Here is a 16,303-nt window from a genome sequence, read left to right on the forward strand (position 1 = left end):
AGCATGGACTGAAACAAGAAACATGACGAACCATCAAAGCATAATAGGGGAGAAAGTGAGTGTAATGGCGGATGCAGCAACAAACCATGATGGTATACCTGAGGTTGCCATACCTGCCGAGTGTGACATTCTGACGCCAGTAAGATGGTCCTGGGAAAACGGAACCCCACAACATATACCAGAGGGAAATAACTGCTACAACGATAGATCAAAGATGGGTAAGAGGACGGGGCTGGGAGTATCCTAATCCGATTACTGGATCCCAGCACAATCCTGCAGTCAGAAGTGCGTGCCATAGCAAGAATGTGTTAAATGCTCGAAAATAGCACGAAGCCATAAACAGTGAACATTTTACAAACCGCCATAGGGCAATAAAGACATTACGGCTCGATAATTCGCAAAAGAATGATCAACAAATGCTCGGAATACGCATAACGTGGGTGCCGGGACATACCGGAATAAGAATAGACGAAAAGTCGAATTCTTCATGTTTAGTGGACTTTGTACAATATTCCTTTCTATAGAAAAAAAATTGACAAAATTTTCTATAGAAATAAAATTTTGACAAATTTTTCTATAGGCATAAAATTTTGACAAAATCTTCTATAGAAATAAAATTGTGACAAAATTTTTGTATAGAAATAAAATTTTCTATAGAAATTAAATGTTGACAAAATTTCCTATAGAAATGAAATTTTGAAAAAATTTTCTATAGAAATAAAATTTTTGACAACATTTTCTATAGAAATAAAATGTTATAAAGGATAAAATTTTGACAAAATTTTGTATATAAATAAAATTTTGAAAAATTTTCTCTAGAAATAAAATTTTGACAAAATTTTCTATAGAAATAAAATGTTGACAAAATTTCCTATAGAAATGAAATTTTGAAAAAATTTTCTATAGAAATAAAAGTTTTGACAAAATTTTCTATAGAAATAAAATGTTGACAAAAATTTTTATAGAAATAATATTTTGTCAAATTTTCTATAGAAATAACATTTTGACAAAATTTTAGATAGAAATAAAATTTTGAAAAAATTCATAAAAAAGTAAAGGAAGGGTATTATTTGTTTAATAACCCCAATAAAAATCCTTCTTCTCTTTCGCTTATAGCTTCCTATATTTTACAAATCATTTCTATAGAAATAACATTTTGAGAAAATTTTCTACAGAATAAAATTTTGACAAAATTCTGTATATAAATAAAATTTTGAAAAATTTTCTCTAGAAATAAAATTTTGACAAAATTTTCTATAGAAATAAAATTTTGACAAAATTTTCTATAGAAATAAAATTTTCTATAGAAATAAAATTTTGACAAAATTTTCTATAGAAATAAAATTTTGACAAAATTTTCTATAGAAATAAAATTTTTAAAAAATTTTCTATAGAAATAAAATTTTGAAAAGATTTTCTATAGAAATAAAATTTTGACAAAATTTTCTATAGAAATAAAATGTTGACAAAATTTTCTATAGAAATAAAATTTTGACAAAATTTTCTACAGAAATAAAATTTTGGCAAAATTTTCCATAGAAATGACATTCTGAGCAAATTTTCAATAGAAATAAAATTTTTAGAAAATTTGCTATAGGAATTAAATTTTGAAAAATTTTTCTATAGAAATAAAATTTTGAGAAAATTTTCTATAGAAATAAAATTTTCTATAGAAATAAAATGTTGACAAAATTTCCTAAAAAAATACAATTTTAGCAAAATTTTCTATAGAAATACAATTTTGACAAAATTTTCTATAGAAATACAATTTTTCGTTTTGTTTGTTAGTGTTGGTTTCTCTTCAATCATTATTGTTGTTTTAGATCTCAGCTTAAAACCATGCATTGACTAAACTACAAGTGTAGCTTAACCAACAGAGGACAAGTATGCTTGTCAAATTTATTTGGGCAAAGCTCTATAGACTGCAAGATGGTTGGATGTACAGATGTTTCGGAATTACCACATTCCTCATCAGCATCCTCTACTTTCAGCAAAACTATCAACCAATTATCAGAATAAATTCGGGTAATTCACTCAACCCAAAGTGAACTACACTTGAACCTTCCGAAAAAAGGTTTGATAGTCGCCTACTGCCTAAACAAATTTGCAAGTATATCTCTTTTCCTTTGCCAAACTCAAATCATCGATTTGAATGTAGTTGGCTGGGTTGGTTTTTGAGAGTTCACTTTGGATTGAGTGAATTACCCGAATTTATTCTGATAATTGGTTGATAGTTTTGCTGCAAGTAGAGGATGCTGTAGGGGAATGTGGTAATTCCGAAACAGCTGTACATCCAACCATCTTGCAGTCTATAGGGCTTAGCCCAAATAAATTTGACAAGCATACTTTTCCTCTGTTGGTTAAGCTACACTTGTAGTTTAGTCAATGCATGGTTTTAAGCTGAGATCAAAAACAACAAGAAATACAATTTTGACAAAATTTTTTATAGAAATAAAATTTTGACTAAATTTTATAAAGAAATAAAATTTTGAGAAAATTTTCTATAGACCTAAAATTTTGACAGAATTTTTTTCTAGAAATAAAATTTTGAAAAAATTTCTATACAAATAAAATTTTGAAAAATTATGTTTAAAAATAAAATTTTGACAAAATTTTTGTATAGAGATAAAATTTTGACAAAACTTTCGACAGAAATAAAATTTTGACAAAATTTTCTTTAGAAATAATGTTTTGTCAAATTTTCTGTAGAAATAAAATTGAGACAAAATTTCATTTCTGTAGAAATAACATTTTGAGAAAATTTCCTATAGAAATAAAATTTTGAGAGAATTTTCTATAGCAATAAAATTTTGAGAAACTTTTCTATATACCTAAAATTTTGACAGAAATTTTCCCTAGAAATAAAACTTTGAGAAAATTATTGTATAGAAATAAAATGTTGACAGAAATTTTCTGCAAAAATAAAATTTTGACAAAATTTTCGAAAATTTTCTCTAGCAATAAAATTTTGAAAAATTATGTTTAAAAATAAAACTTTGACAAAATTTTTGTATAAAAATAAAATTTTGACAAAATTCTGGTATATTTTTTTTCGACAGAAAAAAAAATTTTGACAAAATTATCTATGGAAATAAAATTTTGACAAAATTTTCTATAGAAATAAAATTTTTACAAAATTTTCTATAGAAATAAAATTTTGACCAAATATTCTATAGAACTAAAAATTTGGACAAAATTTTCTATAGAAATAAAATTTTGACCAAATATTCTATAGAACTAAAAATTTGGACAAAATTTTCTATAGAAATAAAATTTTGACAAAATTTTCGATAGAAATAAAATTTTGAAAAATTTTCGATAGAAATAAAATTTTGACAAAATTTTCTATAGAAATAAAATTGTGACAATAATTTCTATAGAAATAAAATTTTAACAATATTTTCTATAGAAATAAAATTTTGACAAAATTTTCTATAGAAGTGAAATTTTGACAAAATTTTCTACAGAAATAAAATCTTGACAACATTTTCTATAGAAATAAAATTTTGAGAAAATTTTCTATAGAAATAAAATTCTATAGAAATGAAATGTGGACAAAATTTTCTATAGAAATAAAATTTTGACAAAGTTTTCTATAGAAATAAAATTTTGACCAAATATTCTATAGAAATAAAAATTAGGACAAAATTTTCTATAGAAATAAAATTTTGATAAACTTTTTTATAGAAATAAAATTTTGACAAATTTTTCTATAGAAATAAAATTTTTACATTTTCTATAGAAATAAAATTTTGACCAAATATTCTATAGAAATAAAATTTGGAAAAAAATTTTATATAGAAATAAAATTTGGACAAAATTTTCTATAGAAATAAAATTTTGACAAAATTTTCTATAGAAATAAAATTTTGACAACATTTTCTATAGAAATAAAATTTTGACGAAATTTTCTATAGAAATAAAATTGTAACAAAAATTTCTATAGAAATAAATTTTTGACAAAATGTGCGATAGAAATTCAATTTTGACGAAATTTTCTAAAGAAATAACATTTTGAAAAAATTTATAAAAAAGAACGGTACGATAGAATAAAGAAGTTAGAGTGCACAATAATACCATCTAATTTGTAAGTCGGATAGGAAAACCTGGATCCTCTTTTTCAAAATTAAAAAAAAAAAAATAAAAATTTTTCCGAATATTTTTTTGGTTACAAACATTTATAAAAGGAAATTAAATAAAATCACTTACGAGTTTGACATAGTGGTAATATCTTTTAAAAGGATTGTTTGTTTAGATTACTTGAAAACTGGCGCCCAACGTAATGAATTAAATCTATTTTACCATAACACCTATTATATACATTCTAAAAAAATTAATAATTATATTTATTAATAACCCTATTTCTTCTTTTTCTCTTTCGCGTATAGCTTCCTATATTTTACAAATTATTTAAAATATGGGACAAGAGATATCACAACATAATAAATGTTACACAAATAGACGGCAACAGCAACAAACTTATTCCCAATCACCACACCATCATTATTCAGATAAACCAGGCAAAATTTATCAACCCGCCACAACCAATCCTTATTCCAATAATTCGCCCTACACGACCACCACCATCGACAACACCACTACCACCACCACCAGTGCTGCGACCAATCCTAAACACAATTACTCTAAACACAAGGAACTCGTCTATACTTCTTCCAGTATATCGAACGCTTCATCGACGGACGAGGAATACTACAGGCAAAAGCAGAAGTATAATTTGGCTAGGCAAAGTTACGAGAAAAGCAAAGTAGCCAAACCCTTGGGGTCACGTAAATCTTTGGATAGCCATTCGACAACAACTAGTGCCTCAGACTATCAGTCGTGTAATTTTGCAGCAGCAGACGATTTATATCGCAACATCAAAGGACGCCATCAACGTCAAAACTCTCAGAGTACAGACAGTGGCATTTATTATTCTTCGTGCCAGTGTACACCAACACGTTTTTCCTCAACAGCCTCGATAACCAGTGGTGGCGGACATTCAGTGGTCTCCACTAAATCAAATAAATCTGTGCAAAAGCAAAAGGACTATTTGGATCATCATTTGTATATAAAATCCTATTTGGATATTTTGGAAGAAGATCAAAAGGCCAGTGCCCAATATAAGGTAGCCAAACCGGGAGGCATACGAAATTATACCCCGAAAATTTTGGCCGAAGCTAAATTATCGACCAGTGCCCCAGTGACAACAGCATATACAAGACATAAATCCAAATTACGGGACGATCCTTGGATCTGACAATTACTGAAAAATGGCATTTACTACAATGACATCACTACTGGGAGTAATCCCCCTATTGGCAATTGGCATGAATTACTATCGCTATCAAACAGTGGATCCCGAAAATAAAGTTCAAGAGGCTCAAGTGGTAAGTAGCAGAAGTATTCAATGAATATGGTTTGTTTTGATATTGATTTTGGTTATTTTTGGTTTTCAGGTACGTCGTCAATATGATTTTGTAATCATAGGCGGTGGTTCTGCAGGGGCAGTGGTGGCCAATCGTTTGTCCGAAGTTAAAAATTGGACCGTGTTATTAATTGAAGCTGGTGGAGATGAAACGGAAATTTCCGATGTCCCTACATTGGCTGGCTTTCTACAGCTCACCGAATTGGATTGGAAATATCAGACTACACCCTCGGCCACACGTCAATATTGTCAGGCCATGAAGGGAGATCGCTGCTTTTGGCCTCGTGGCAAGGTGTTGGGTGGGTCCAGTGTCCTAAATGCCATGGTCTATGTGCGTGGCTCGAAGAATGATTACAATCATTGGGAATCTCTGGGTAACCCAGGCTGGGGTTATGAGGATGTCTTACGCTATTTCCTAAAATCCGAAGATATACGAAATCCCTATTTGGCCCAAACCCCATATCATGAGACCGGTGGTTATCTAACAGTGCAAGAATCACCTTGGCGTACCCCTCTGTCCATTGCTTTCTTACAGGCTGGCATGGAAATGGGCTATGAAAATCGTGATATCAATGGGGAAAAGCAAACGGGATTTATGTTAACCCAATCCACCATGAGACGTGGATCACGCTGTAGTACTGGCAAGGCATTCATAAGGCCTGTAAGATTAAGGAAGAATCTGGATGTTCTTCTCCATACTCAGGTCACACGTATCCTGATGGATGAGAATAAAAGAGCCACTGGTGTGGAATATGTGAAAAATGGCCTGAAAAATGTGGTATTCGTAAAGCGTGAAGTCATATCCAGTGCTGGTGCCATAAACAGTCCCCAATTGTTAATGTTATCGGGTATTGGTCCTGGAGAACATTTACAAGAACTGGGTATTCCAGTGGTCTCTGATCTGCCCGTGGGCAATAATCTTCAAGATCATGTTGGTTTGGGAGGTTTGACTTTCGTAGTGGATGCCCCGCTTACGGTAACCCGTAATCGTTTCCAAACTATGCCTGTTACCATGGAATACATAATGCGTGAACGTGGTCCCATGACCTATACCGGAGTTGAGGGTGTGGCTTTTCTTAATAGCAAATACCAAGATCCCAATATCGATTGGCCCGATATACAATTCCATTTTTGCCCCAGTTCCATAACCTCTGATGGTGGTGATCAAATTCGTAAAATTCTCAATCTGAGAGATGGTTTCTACAACACTGTCTATAAGCCCATACAAAATGCTGAAACCTGGTCCATTCTACCTCTATTGTTAAGGCCCAAAAGTACTGGATGGATACGTTTGAATTCTAGAAATCCCTTGCAACAGCCTAAAATTATACCCAACTATTTTGCGCATCAAGAGGATATTGATGTTTTGGTCGAAGGTATTAAATTGGCCATAAATGTATCGGACTCACAAGCCTTTAAGAGATTTGGCTCACGTCTGCATCGTATACCTTTGCCTGGTTGCAAGCATTTGGAATTCAATAGTGATGAATATTGGGCCTGTTGTATAAAACAATTCACCTTTACCATTTATCATCCAGCTGGGACATGTAAAATGGGTCCCAGTTGGGATGCCACGGCCGTGGTGGATCCACGTTTACGTGTCTATGGCGTTTCGGGCCTAAGGGTTGTGGATGCCAGCATAATGCCCACCATTGTCAATGGCAATCCAAATGCTCCGGTTATTATGATTGGTGAAAAAGCTTCCGATATGATTAAAGAGGATTGGGGTGCCCGTCCGGTACGACGTCGTCAAGGATCATAGGGGGAATCCCTCTTATTTGAGTTGTTAGTTGTTCAAGTTCCATCTTAGTAGTGTAGATTTAGATTTGTAGACTTTCTCAATTTTGTTTTTATTTATAACTATTACTAGTCAAATTTTTTGTTTTTATCTCAATTTCCAAGCATTTGCTAAAGTTGGCATCAACGAAAGGAATATGGTCATTAGCAAAAAAAAAAAAAAATATTAAATAATTCAAAATACATATATTTAAGGAGAAACTACAAAAAATTTAATTGAAACTTTTTTTTTGTTTTAGTTCGAGAATAATAACAAGCATGTATATGCTTGTAAGAAACATATTTTTTTCTAGCAAAAATAGGGATCGACATTTGAGTTGAAAATTTTAATTTGTAATTTACAAATCATAGCAAATATTGAAAGCGATCATATTTGTCAAATATATAAATACTTATTTTTTTTTTGTTTTAGATCGAGAATAATAACAAGCATGTATATGCTTGTGAGAAACATATATATTTTTCCAGCAAAAATATGGTTTCGATGTTTGAGTTGAAAATTTTAATTTGTAATTTACAAACCATAGCAAGAAAGCGACCATATTTGTCAAATAAATATATAAGAGTGGAAAACATATAATTATAAAGTCAATTTTTTGTTGACACAAATATAACATATTTGTAAAGAAATAAATATATGTTCCCCCCACAAAATGTTTTATATTCCCTATGAAACTATCTCAATTTATCAAATAATTATATGTGAGTAAAAAAGAAAACGATTACTAAAAAAGGTTTTTTTCCTAGTGAAATGAACTCAATATAATTTCCAAATAATTTTCTGTTCTGAGGAACGAAATTTTAGATGCTAAATAAATTTTTTCTTTAAAAGAAAATAAAGAAGTTTAGAGAAAATCATATCATAAATTCCGATTTATTTCATCTAAAAGAAACTACTTTATAAGAAAATGGAATTACGTTTGTCTAAAATTTAGTTCCGGAGGAAAGTTTTTTTTCTTTGGGTGTATGTTTCCCAAGGTCATATTCCTTTTATTTGTGTGTAACTCAAAACATCTTTTGTATAAAATTTCTTTTCAAAATTTACATCTCTGTAATTATTTATTGTTTATGTTTTAAATTATGTTTTGTTTTTGTTTTCTATTCCCTTTTTGTACATATAAAATTGAAATATTGAAATTATAATATAATTTTATTGTAATTATAAGATTTATTATCTATAATTAATAAAATAAAAATATTAGATTTAAAAAGTGTTTCCCAAAATTTAAAGAGTTAAGGTTACAGTATTAGCTGAAGTGATAAAAGCCGGTAATTAAAAACCGTCGGACCGGTTTATCTTCTTACACCGATTGTTGGTTTTCGTGAAAATCCCGGTGGATTGGTAGAACAGGTGGTTTCAAGGACTCAAAAACCGATTTTCCATTTTTATATTTTCTTTGTAAAATTGCCAAATTTAGAGAAATATATCTGTATATTATAATAAATTACATTTGAATTAAAACAAGTATATACGGCCGTAAGTTCGGCCAGGCCGAATCTTATGTACCCTCCACCATTGATTGCGTAGAAACTTCTACGAAACACTATCATCCACAATTGAATTACCTGGGTTGCGGTATCTTAAAACTTCTTAACATCGTTTTCTAATTGTGAGTTAGTCCATACGTGGTATATATCAGACAAAAAAGTTATGCATAGGTAAGTCTACAAATAATTACGAATCGATATGAACTTTTTGCACGATAAGTAGAGAGCCAGAATTGAAATATGAGGGTCGCTTATATGGGGGCTATATGCAATTTTGAACTTGATAGGGACCAATTTTTGTGTGATTGGGGATCTATTTATCTGAGGGCTATATATACTATAGACCGATAGGGACCTAGATAGGCATGGTTGTTAACGGCCATATACTAGCACAATGTACCAAATTTCAACTGACTCGGAGGAAATTTGCTCCTCCAAGAGGCTCCAAAACCAAAATTGGTCCACATCGGTCCATAATTATATATAGCCCCCATATAAATCGATCCCCAGATTTGGCTTGCGGAGCCTCTAAGAGAAGCAAAATTCATCCGATCCGGTTGAAACTTGGTACATGGGGTTAGTATATGGTCTCTAACGACCAAGCAAAAATTCGTCCACATCAGTCCATAATTATATATAGCCCCATATAGACCGATCTCCAGATTTGGCTTGCGGAGCCTCTAGAGAATCCTATCAGGATGAAATTTGGTACATGGTTGTTGTTGTTTTTGTAACAGTTTATTGTGATTTCATCCATTTTTACGTTATACGCTTTGGTACTTCAGCTTGTGGCCAGATCGATGAACTCTGCGACTAAGGTGGGGTGCGTCCAGAGTGACCTGGCGGTAAGTCGGGTTGGTTTAGATGGGCAAGAGAAAAGATGACGCGTGTCGTGTGGCCCTTGGTTGCGGGAGGTCTCTTTCCTCCGGTGCTATGGGCGGTGGACGGACTCCGAGAACAGGATTAACCTTGTAGCTTCTCACCGCTTCAGCTACAATATCCTCATGAATCCTGTTCAAACCTGCCTGGTACGCAGCTTGATCTAGAGGTTCTCTTTTGTAGGGCTGGATCTCGCGCTCTAGATGATGTATATCAACCCTTACGTTCCTGGGTGGTGGTTCTGCATCCATGAGATGGTGGTTTGGATGATTACTGCGATAACAACCCAGGAGATACTGCTTTGACAACATGTAGTTGTGTCTTCGCACAGGGATGATCTTTGTCTCCACATAAAGGTGATCCAGGGGTGTGCTGCGGAGTCACCCAGTCGCAGTTCTGCCAGGTTTGAATGTTATTCCACTGCGTATCACTAGTCTGCGGTGTCCACACTGGCGCTGCATAGTTTACCACTGACCGGCCAATTGCCTTATAGGTAGTTAACAAGGTTTCTTTGTCCGCTCCCCTTGAGGACCTTGTTTCTACCACGGAGCTTATTACAAATTGCAGTGGCAAGGGCAGACGACCTGAAAAGGCTGTCGAATGTGACCCCAAGAATCTTGGGGTAATTTGTGGTCGGAATTATTTCGCCATCGACACTAATATTCAACTGCCTGCGCACTTCTGCCGTCCATGTAGTGAATAGTGTGGCTGAGGATTTGGTGGGGGATATCTTCAAGTTTCTCGCAGTAAAATAACTGGTAAGATTAGCTAAGTAGACATTTAAACGATCGCAGATGTCATCAACATTGGGCCCAGATGCCAAGATTGTACAGATGCCAAGATTGTACAGATGCCAAGATTGTACAGTCATCCGCATATGATACAATCTCCACGCCGTCAGGTGGGCGTGGAATCGAGGACAGGTAGAGGTTAAACAGTGCCGGAGATATCACCCCACCCTGGGGAACTCACTGTTTAACTCTACGGGGTTTTGACTTGTCCCTGAATTCCACGTACGACTGGCGTCCACACATATAATTCAGCACCCAACGTTTCACTCCTGCCGGTAGGGACGTATTCTCGATGTCCTCAAATAATCCGGCATGGTTGACCGTATCGACTGCTTTCCATAGGTCAAGCGCCACGAGGACCGTCCTATGACACGGCCTGGGCTGATTAAGTCCCTTATTGATATGTGTCGAAATGGCATGTAAGGCTGTCGTCGTACTGTGTACCTTACGGTACGATTCACCTTTACTCGAATCTTTGCCTGGTTTCAGTAGTGGAATCACCCTTCCCTAAGGACAAATTGAGGAGTCTTGTCGGGTACTCAACTCCCAGTATTCCCAGATGCTTCAACAATAGCATTGAAATTCCGTCGGGGCCCAGCGCCTTGGATGGTTTCGCGCTGTTGATGACACTGGTAATTTCGGCTGCAGTAAATTGTGGTGTGTCGTCGGCTCTGAGACCACGTATGCGACGTGTGGCTCTCCTTTTCGCTCTATCACTCTCGGGATGTTCGATGAAGTATTTGGCGCATCTCTTCGGATCAGTCACAGTCATGTCGCCAAAGGTGACTGAAATCCCATCATCCCTTGTAGCGGGGTTCGAGAGGGCTCTAACTGTTGACCACAATTTACCAGTCCCTGTGCCTAAGTTACATTGCTTCAGGTGCTCTAACCAAGTGTTCCGCTTGTGCTCGTCGACTATCTTACTAATCTCTAGATTTAGTTCTCTGATTCTAGGATCAGCAGGGTTAGCACGACGGCGTTCATCACGCTCGTCTGCGAGTCCCGCCGCTTCGGCTGGGAAGACGGGCCTCACTTGGGCAATTCGACCAGCGGGTAAGAAGCGAGCGCCTGCTGCGTTGATGATGTCCCGGAACGCCCTCTGGGCAACATAAACATGAGAGGGGGACGGGAGCTCACTGAAGCGGCGATCGGTGTATTCTCTGAAGCCTTCCCAGTTGGCTTTCTTTTGATTAATAAACGTCCGGCGTTCAGAGGTTATGAAATCGGAGGATCGGTTGACGGTGAGAATTATGGGGAGGTGGTCCGATCCCAATGAAATGTCACCAGCATTACTGAGGTGTCATAATCCACTGCTGAAAAACTTTTTGGTGCTCGGTCGAAGCAGGAATCGAACCCACGACCTTGTGTATGCAAGGCGGACATGCTAATCATTGCACCACGGTGGCTCCCTTGAGCTTGTTTAATCCAAGGCTGTTGGCCTGAAGATTAACGCAGCAAAAATAAAATTGATGAGAATTGGAAGCAACAACGACTCACTACACTCACCCGATGGCCAGATAATTGAAGATGTTGAAACTTTCTCATACCTGGGAAGCACCATCACCATAGATAGAGGCTCACAAGATGATATATCGGGCAGAATAAATAAGGCTAGAAACGCTTTTAATTTTTTGAGTTTGACGTTCAAATAACATTTCGACAGATTTGACACTGCGAATTTTCGACAGTAGCGTTAAATCAGTCCTTGTATACGGCTGCACCACTTGTTGTACTACACAAAACTCCCGCAGAAAGCTTCAATTATTTCACAACAATTGCTTGAAACAAATACTTAAAATTTTCTGGCCAAATTGGATGATAAACGACCAACTATTAGCGATTGCCAACCGTCAGTCAATTGAAGCCGTTGTCCGACGACGTAAATGACCATGCGATGATATTGCCACACAAGCTCTTGAGTGGAATCCCCAGGGACATAGAAATCCCGGACGGCTTCGGAATACAAATTGGGTGATAAACGACCAACTATTAGCGATTGCCAACCGTCAGCTAATTGAAGCCGTTGTCCGACGACGTAAATGGACATGGATTGGACATATTCTAAGAAGACCATTGCCATACAAGCTCTTGAGTGGAATCCCCAGGGACATAGAAATCCCGGACGGCCTCGGAATGCCTGGATTCGGATGGTTAAAGCTGAGTGTATATCTCGTAACATGACCTGGAACCAAGTCAAAGCGTTGGCTAAGGACCGTATAAAGTGGACAGAATTCGTTGATGCCCCTTGTTCTGTATGAACTTTTAATCAAAATTTAAATTACATGTAAAAAAAATTTGTTTAAATGAAGGAAATATTGATTATTGTTTGTTTTTTTTTTTTTTTTTTTTTTGAACAATCAACAATCAATTCAACAGAAGAAAATAATCGAGTGGATTCAAAGGTAAAAACAAAATGGTCAGTCCATAGTCTAAGTCTAAGTGAGCTATTTAAATCTAACCTAACTTAATTTAACATTACCATTGCATTGTTTTATTTTAGTATTACCGGAAGCATCCCCTAATTTGGCTCCATATGAATTTTATTTTGTTTGTTCATATTTATAACAATGATATTCCTTTCAAATTAAAGCGTTTTTTTTAATAATCCATTTACCATAATTTACATGGAATAACCCATATGCAACTATGCATTCATTCACATATTAAATAAAGTGCCTTAAAATATGCTACAAGTTTTATGCATAAATAAAAAAATCCATCATTTGTTATCCAACCATTGAACAATGGAGCAGACAACACAAAACAGTTTTAATTATATTTTAATTAAGCAATCAATCAACGTAGATATTCAATACCCCAAATAATCATGAATAGAAGAAATTTATAATGGTGTGAGAAGAAAAAAAAAACTCCACTACTCTATTTTGTAGTGACAAGCGGTATCGATTTTCAAAGAAATAAAATTGTTATAACTTAAGAGTATTGTTGATAGTTTTGTTGTTCTGGTATTAATGTAATTTACTTAACAGTACCTGGTGTCTGCAAATTTGGAAGGGGATTGCTTTTTTTTGCTATATTTCATCCGCAAATAATTTAAGGTATGAACAAATCCCATTAATAAGCCAGCATAAAAAAGATGTCATGTTGCCGGGACAATCAAATGACCAAGTGAGTATGTATGGAAATTGTGGAGGTTGTCTTTCACTTGCGGTTACATTAGAGGTGTGAAGTAATACTACGCTTAACATTGTCTTACCGAAATACATAAGTATTAGAAATTGAAAAGACACTCAGAAAAATAAACCTGAAATACACTTTATTGTTTAAACTTGGTAGCAAAATATTTTGACTATGAACAAAGGCCAAAAATCGATTTTTTCACAATTTATTGAATACAGAAATTCGACAATCCCTACGTCAATCTGGCGCCTTACCTAACCCTAAGAGAATTCAGTTTGTACAGACTTTTTTCTATGAGATTCTTTTAAGTGTTTTGGCACACGCTATATCACCTCAAGTGTATCTTGGGAATATTTCCTTTTGTATTTCCCGCTAGATAAAAAGAAAATAATCACACATACGCCCAACAGTTGTTCACAGCGATATTAATGAATGTGTTAGAAATGTTGACGTGGGTGTTAAAAAGATGACGAAATCACAAGAAATAGGGGCTTGGCATATTCCATTTGTGTTGACAACATAAACATACGCAAATATTTTAGATGTATGACAATATGAAATTAGAGTGGCGGAGAAGGGGAATTAATAATATGCAAAGATATTTGACAAAATGTTGTCTTTTCTAAAGAAATTTTGATAAAATTTTCTATAGAAATAAAATTGTGACACAATTTTCTATAGAAAGACAAACTTGGACACAATTTCCTATAGAAATAAAATTTTGATAAAATTTCTTATAGAAATAAAATTTTGATAAAATTTTCTATAGAAATAAAATTTTGACAAAATTTTCTATAGAAATAAAATTTTGACAAAATTTTCTATAGAAATAAAATTTTGATAACACTTTCTATAGAAATAAAATTTTGACAAAATTTTCTATAGAAATAAAATTTTGGAATAAATTGTTAACAAAATTTTCAATGGAAATAAAATTTTGACAAAATTTTCTATAGAAATAAAATTTCAACAAAATTTCTATAGAAATAAAATTTTGACAAATTTTTCTATAGAAATAAAATTTTGGCAAAATTTGCTATAAAAATAACATTTTGACAAAATTTTCTATAGAAACAAAAACTTTTCTATAGAAATAAAATTTTGACAAAATTTTCGATAGAAATAAAATTTTGAGAAAAATTTTTATAGAAATAAAATTTGCGAAAACTTTCCATAGAAATAAAATTTTGACAAAATTTTCCATAGAAATAAAATTTGGACAAAATTTTCTATAGAAATAAAATTTGGACAAAATTTTATATAGAAATAAAATTTTGAGAAAATTTTCGATAGAAATAAAATTTTGACAAATATTTCTATAGAAATAATATTTTGTCACAATTTTCAATAGAAATAAAATTTTGACAAAATTTTTCCATAAAAATAAAATTTTGACAAAACTTTTCTATAAAAATAAAATGTTGACAAAACTTTTCTATAGAAATACAATTTTGACAAAATTTTCTATAGAAATAAAATCTTGAGAAAATTTTCGATAGAAATAAAAGTGTGCGAAAACTTTCTATAGAAATAAAATTTGGACAAAATTTTCTATAGAAATAAAATTTTGATAATATTTTCTATAGAAATACAATTTTGGTAAAAATTTCTATAGAAATAAATTTTGACAAAATTTTCTATAGTAAGAAAATTTTGACAAAATTGTCTATAGAAATGCAATTTTGACAAAATTTTCTATAGATATAAAATTTTGACAAAATTTTCTATAGAAATAACATTTTGGTAAACTTTTCTATAGAAATAAAATTTTGACAAAATTTTCTGTAGAAATAAAATTTTGACAAAATTTTCTATAGAAATAAAATTTTGACAAAATTTTCTATAGAAATCAAATTTTGACAAAATTTTCTATAGAAATAAAATTTTATATAGAAACTAAAATTTGACAAAATATTCTTTAATAATAAAATTTGGACACAATTTTTTATAGGATAAAATTTCGACAAAATGTTCTATAATAATAAAATGTGGACACAATTTTCTATAAAATTTTGACAAAATTTTCTATAGAAATAAAATTTTGACAAAATTTTCAATAGAAATAAAATTTTGACAAAATTTTCTATGTAAATAACATTTTGGTAAAATTTTCTATAGAAATAAATTTTGACAACATTTTCTGTAAAAAAATAAAATTTTAACAAAATTTTCTATAGAAATAAAATTTTGAAAACACTTTCTATAGAAATAAAACTTTGACAAAATTTTCTACAGAAATAATATTCTGTCAAAATATTCAATAGAAATAAAATTTTGACAAAATTTTTCCATAAAAATAAAATGTTGAATAAACTTTTCTATGAAAATAAAATTTTGACAAACCTTTTCTATAGAAATACAATTTTGATAAAATTTTCTATAGCAATAAAATGTTGACAAAATTTTCTATAGAAATAAAATTTTGAGAAAATTTTCGATAGAAATACAATTTTGACAAAATTTTCTATAGAATTCTAGTAAATTTTCTAGAATTTTTATTTAGACATAAAATTTTGACAAAATTTTCTATAGAAATACGATTTTGACAAAATTTTCTATAGAAATAAAATTTTGACAAAATTTTCTATAGAAATAAAATTTTGACAAAATTTTCTATAGAAATAAAATTTTGACAAAATTTTCTATAGAAGCAAAATTTTGACAAAATTTTCTATAGAAATAAAATTTTGACAAAATTTTCTATAGAAATAAAATTTTGACAAATTTTCTATAGAAATAACATTTTGACAACATTTTCTATAGAAATAAAATTTATTTTTTT

General features: G+C 32.1%; 1 pseudogene; it reads left to right on the forward strand.

Moving 5' to 3' along the window:
- The window catches only part of LOC142229461 (glucose dehydrogenase [FAD, quinone]-like), a 32,759-nt pseudogene extending 25,238 nt beyond the window's left edge, over positions 1–7,521 (forward strand).
- Positions 7,522–16,303: the final 8,782 nt, after the last annotated feature.

The sequence above is a fragment of the Haematobia irritans genome, chromosome 3 (assembly GCF_050003625.1).
Source record: "Haematobia irritans isolate KBUSLIRL chromosome 3, ASM5000362v1, whole genome shotgun sequence".
Taxonomy (NCBI): Eukaryota; Metazoa; Arthropoda; class Insecta; order Diptera; family Muscidae; genus Haematobia; species Haematobia irritans.